This window comes from Berghia stephanieae, unplaced genomic scaffold, assembly GCF_034508935.2.
Source record: "Berghia stephanieae isolate SIO BIC M18660-M18661 unplaced genomic scaffold, UCSD_Bste_1.3 scaffold2007, whole genome shotgun sequence".
Lineage (NCBI taxonomy): Eukaryota > Metazoa > Mollusca > Gastropoda > Nudibranchia > Aeolidiidae > Berghia > Berghia stephanieae.
The window spans coordinates 5,001-10,841 of record NW_027623077.1 but is presented as its reverse complement, the minus strand read 5'-3'; the positions used below and the strand labels follow the sequence as shown (position 1 = coordinate 10,841).

At 35.5% G+C, this 5,841-nt stretch overlaps 1 protein-coding gene across 1 annotated transcript in view; it reads right to left on the bottom strand.

Annotated features, from left to right (window-relative positions):
- Nucleotides 1-4,423: 4,423 nt before the first annotated feature.
- LOC144961278 (uncharacterized) overlaps nucleotides 4,424-5,841 on the bottom strand; it is a 5,440-nt gene continuing 4,022 nt past the window's right edge. The window contains exon 4 of the mRNA XM_078894529.1: nucleotides 4,424-5,841. This exon is cut by the window's right edge and continues 394 nt beyond it. The gene's annotated coding sequence lies outside the window, so the exon portion shown is untranslated.

The following is a 5,841-nucleotide window of genomic DNA, read 5'->3' as shown; positions in this document are numbered from 1 at the left end:
TAGTAGTAGTAGTATAGTAGTAGTAGTAGTAAACAAAGAAGAAGAAGAAGAAGAAGAACAACAACAACAACAACAATAATAATAATAATATAATAATAATAATAATAATAATAAAATAATAATAATAATAATAATAACAATAATAATAATAATAATAATAATAATAATAAAGTAAGTAGACCTTCAGAGCCACCAGGTTCATGGAGCCGGAGTTCATCTCGGTTTCTATAGCGTGAAGCGGACAATAGCAGCTGCTTGCTACCTTTGGATAGGACGCTATGGTAATGAACTTTTGTATAGCACTATAACTCAAAACGTAACTTAATCTTTTAATTTACAGAAAGAAACATGGTCAAGGAGAGGAGTTTATCCCGAACTTTGTAGCATAGCAACTGCTTATTATCCTATCAATAAATTATTAGTATGTCACTAAGTGCTTTCGCCAGATCTAACAGATCCATCCACCCAATTCCTAGCTGGGTGAAGAGGATCGGAGGGGTGTGTGTGTGTGGGGGGGGGGGGGGGGGGGGGGGTCAGAAAATAATCTCTTTGAGGATCACTAGCGCTTCCTTTGTAAATTTTATCGGAACCCTCTCCTCTCGCGGAAATTACTTCGAGATAGACTAGAGTCCGATCTAAAGCAAGCAAGAACGCGAGAGAAACTGGGATAACTCCGGCTCCACAGGCCTAATGGCTTTGATCCTAGCCATCGTTAAGTTATAGCCTGACACTGACACTGAAACCCAAAAAGACTGGCATTTTGACGTCATTTTTTGGTTTTTTTTGCACCGCCTAGTGAGTTGTCGTTAGTAGTGTTCACTGAAACAAGTGGTCCCATTGGTTGACCTATTGAATACAACTCACGATTTGTTTTCTTTTGTGGCAAAGACTGGCATTTTGACGTCATTTTTTGGTCAGTGTCAGGCTATAAGTTAACGATGCAACGCTGTGATGGACTATCTACTTCTCCCACGTAACCAAATTTTATTTGTGATTTGCAGAGAGATTTATTGAAGCCAGGACAGATTGACGAAGTGGACAGTAAAAAAGCCACACCCACAAGAGTTGTGTGAGAAGTGTCAAAAACTTGGACGCCCCTGTAATCGTTGATTTAGTGTTGTCATCAACATTATTTTTTTCTTCTTATAGAATCAATCAATAACTGTCTGTGACCAACTTCATCAAAACGGTATTATGTCGGGTGGTTTAGATGCTACAAACTGGATTTAATGTCAAAAAGTATGAGACTTTATTTCAAATTTGGGGGGGGGGGGGGGGGGGGGGGGGGGGGGGGGGGGGGGGGGGGGGGGGTCCTGGGATTTTTTGTGTGGTTTTTGTGTGTTTTTTTTTTGTTGTTTTTTTTTTTTTTGGCGACGGGGGGGGGGGGGGGGGGGGGGGGGGGGGGGGAGGGGGGTTGGGTTTTTTTCAATTTCTGAAATTAATAAAACCCAATAAATATTTTAATAAACCAAAAATGAATAGATATAACGGCTTCAAAAAAAAAAATACCAAACACGGAACTAAATAACCCAGATAGACAGCTTATAAGTCGTCGATCTGCGTTTTTTTTTTGTAATGTATTTGTTTTATTGCGGTTTTTTGTTGTTGTTGTTGTTGTTAGCTGAAGAAGGGTTTTTTAGCCCGAAACGTTCCGCGTTTGGTATTTTGTTCTTTTCTTAAAGCTGTTACATTCATTTTTTGTTTATAACTTTTTATGGTCCACAGCTTGTAGCCGCTTGGTCTCACTTTAAAGATATTTTACATACAACAACATAACACCGTTTGGGTCGATGGGTCGCATTTTACCTTGGGCCAAATGATGTGACTGTAAGAGAACTCAGGCCTTATTATGTAGTCTTGTGGTAGGACATTCATAACACAGTTTGGGTCGATGGGTCACATTTTAGCTTGGGCCAAATGATGTGACTGTAAGAGAACTCAGGCCTTATTATGTAGTCTTGTGGTAGGACATTCATAACACAGTTTGGGTCGATGGGTCACATTTTAGCTTGGGCCAAATGATGTGACTGTAAGAGAGCTCAGGCCTTATTATGTAGTCTTGTGGTAGGACATTCAACTTCGTAACGAGCCCAAAACGCAGAGCATCTAGTTGAACGGTGCGTTGTGGTCACGAAGCTTCCGGGTAGGTTTGCGTCGGTGCACGAGTATGGTGGATATAGATAGTATGCGCTTGGATAAGAAGCTCATAACATTGCCATCCGGAAGTATAACGGTCCAACACACAAAACTGTGTGTATCCATGAACTTTTATAGTCCGGTTAATACAGTTCAGTGAGAATCACTCACAAACGCGGATGGCAAAATACAATAACAAAGGCTTGAGTGACGTCAACTGCATACTATCTATAGGAGTTTGCATCTGGGATCGATTGTCATAACATAATATAGCAGTAGTGGGCATCATTAGAAGCTGCTGCCTTTGGACCCGAAGTTCCAGGGTTCGAGTCCTGCTCTGGGCGGTGCATAGTTGAGTCCTTGGAAAAGGCTGTTTACTCATATTCTCCCACTGTATTCTTGTGTAATTTGTAATACCTGAACGTTAACGGTGTTATATCTGTCCAAAACGAAAAAAATGATATGCGTCATATCTCGTCATGCATGTCAATTGTTGCAGTTGGCTAGGGACACCTTGTAAAACGCTTTGAGCACGTTTAGTATATATTGTCCTTTATAAATGCTTGAGTTTTTATTATTATTATTATTATTATTATTATTATTATTATATTATTATTATTATTATTATTATTATTATTATTATTATTATTATTATTATTATTAGTATACTATATGTTAAATTATATTGTGAACGAGTTAGTGTCAAAAGAGTAGGCTAATCAAAAATAAATTATTGGTCGTTATGATGTATGATATGATGATATCAATGATGATGATAATGATGATAATGGTAATGAGGAGGAGGATGATGATGATGATGATGATGATGATGATGATGATGATGATGATGAGGAGGAGGAGGAGGAGGAGGAGGAGGAGGAGGAGGAGGAGGATTATATCAAAATTTCATAATAAATGAAGCATCTCAAAGTCAATTCAATAGCTTTATTGATACACTCTTCACTTCAGTCAACCTTCGGAATCCATTCATTTCTTACTCCTATCTTTCCTTGCCAAGCCAAGTGACCATCTTAACATCTTCATTTCTGCCACCTCAATGAGGATGTTATGATAAATACCATTATAGAAGAAAGTGACTTTTATTTGTTAAACTTAAAATAATCAAACTGCCCTAATTCTAATCGACGTGCATGGCGGGGAAAATGGCATAGTCACTTTCCAATTTTGGAGGAACAAAAGAAGTATTATCTATTTAAATTATCTTTCAGAGAATATTGTATTCCCAGCATGTTTAGGTAATAGAAGTGATCTATGTTGTAAGACATTAATTAAAATCAAATTCTGCACTTAAATATGAAATTTTAATATTTTTGTTTAATTAACTATGTGACTCTGTCGTTTCTTCCCCTGTGCTCTTCAATCATTTCGGCTTTAAAGCCCAGTTTTCTTAAAACCTAGTTCATTCTGATATCATACCAGATAGGGTGCTGTGAGTCACATATGTGGCTAGCTGTCTCATACTGGTATAAAGCCAGAGTGGCAAATATGCTGAAGATTATATCAACATTTAAGCGGTTAGCTGACGTGCTCTGGAAAAACATGTATTGAAAAATTTGGCCAGAAAACTCGTCCTTCAAATATCGATCAATTTAAATGACCTTCAACTTGGCTAAAATTCTCAAACCTGGGACTTTACAAAGTTTTTACCAAGATGAGGTCGTTTCAATCAATCGATATTTGAAGGACGTGTTTACTGACCAAATTTTTAATACATGTTTTTCCAGACCACAGCAGTTGACTGGTTAAAAAGTAAATATGTTTATTTCACATTTCTGGTCAATTTATTTTAAAATTTACTTTCTTGAAAATGTTCACCGGGGCATAAAACCTAATTGTGGTGGTTGGTCGCATTTGTAATAGAATAAAGCTTAATTTCTACTTCCTGTTAAAACATAATGTGAGAACTGAACACTTACTTTCTTAAATTCCTGTTAATCTGTTACATTTTATAAATTAAAAAATTATGATCAAAAATGGAGTTGACAGTTTTTTAATTTTTTGAATATCATTTTAATACATCTAATTTTCTAATTGCATCATGAAATAATACATAATAAGAGACGTGAAATTATATGTTGCAATTTATATATATATATATATATATATATATATATATATATATATATATATATATATATAAAATATATTATATATATATATATATATATATATATATTATATATATATATATATATATATAAATATATATATATATATATATATACATAATATGATAATTCAATACAATAATGATCTATTAGTATTTGACTATGTGCACATATTTGCTAGTCTGAAAATCAAACGCGATCAATTGTGATCTTATATTAAGATGGTTGTAATGGAGAGTATTTTGTATATAATATGTCCATTTAATGATATTGAAACCGGGATAAACTCTGGTTTTATGGGCCTTCTGCTCTTAAAGACTACTTTCCATTGCAACAATGAGGCCATAATAAGCGGGTGGTTGGATGGGAGCATCACCCTTGAATCATATACCTATGATGTTCGCATGGGTGTACGATCCGATAGTGATGTCGTTTCTTCTTCTCTTTACTAACCTATCCTGCTTCTTTGGTTTGTGATTGTATTTTTGACAGGGGATATTTTTTTTTCTGTAAATCTCCTGCCTGTTTGTTCTTGGTTATTTATAATTTAGCTTATGATATCTTTAGGTTATGATTTTGATTTACATTTGTACTATTTTTGTTAGATTGCTTGTTTTTTTGTTTCAGCGGTCTCTCATATAACCTCAATTGTGTTGGAAGAGACCTAAAGCAACAAACAAAAAAAAAAAAAAAGGCCATAATAATTCTAGTAATCAGACTTGGAAATAATTACACATCCAGGTACTCATTTTACACCTGAGTATAATGAGAGAATAAAAGTAAGCCTTTTCAAAGGATTCAACTTTGCAGGACAAATAGCGGCACTGAGATCATGGACTTGCAAGTCGGAAGGCAAGTGTCGTACTAAAAACGAGCATTTATATAGCGCAATATCCACTAAATATGCTCAAAGCGCTTTGCAAAGGGTCCCTGACCAACAGCAACACTTAACGTGTAGAACAATACATGATGCCTGTTAGGCAACATTACAATTTTTCAGACAGACAACGCTATTAATGGCCTGGTACTCATTTTACACCTGAGTACAGTGAGAGAATTTGAGTAAAGAGCCTTTTCCAAGGACTCAACTACTCATAGGCGCACTACTACCAGACCACAAAGCCTCCCAGTTATAGATTGTAAAAAGTAACGAACAAAAATCAATAAAACAGCTTAGAAAAAAAAGAAAAGAAACATAGTAATTAGTGTGGACTGTGTTGGGCTCAAAACCCTTCTTCAGCCAATAACAAAAACAGTTAAATACAAAAATACATTACCTAAAATCCAGATAGATGGCAGCTAAATACTTTTCAGCCGTCTTTCTGGAATTTAAAGCATGTATTAATGTTTTTATTGTCTTTGTTTTGTCGGCTGAAGAAGAGTTTTGAGCCCAAAATATTCCATGTTTGGAACTTTGCTCTTTATCGAAGCTGTTAGATTTATTTTTGTTCCTTACTTATTACAGTCCACAGCTTTCAGCAGCTCTGTATCACTTTGACAGTTATAGATTCTAACTATGAATGAACTTACTTACTTACTTACTTATCCAAACCAGCGACCACCTGAGCTCTAGCCC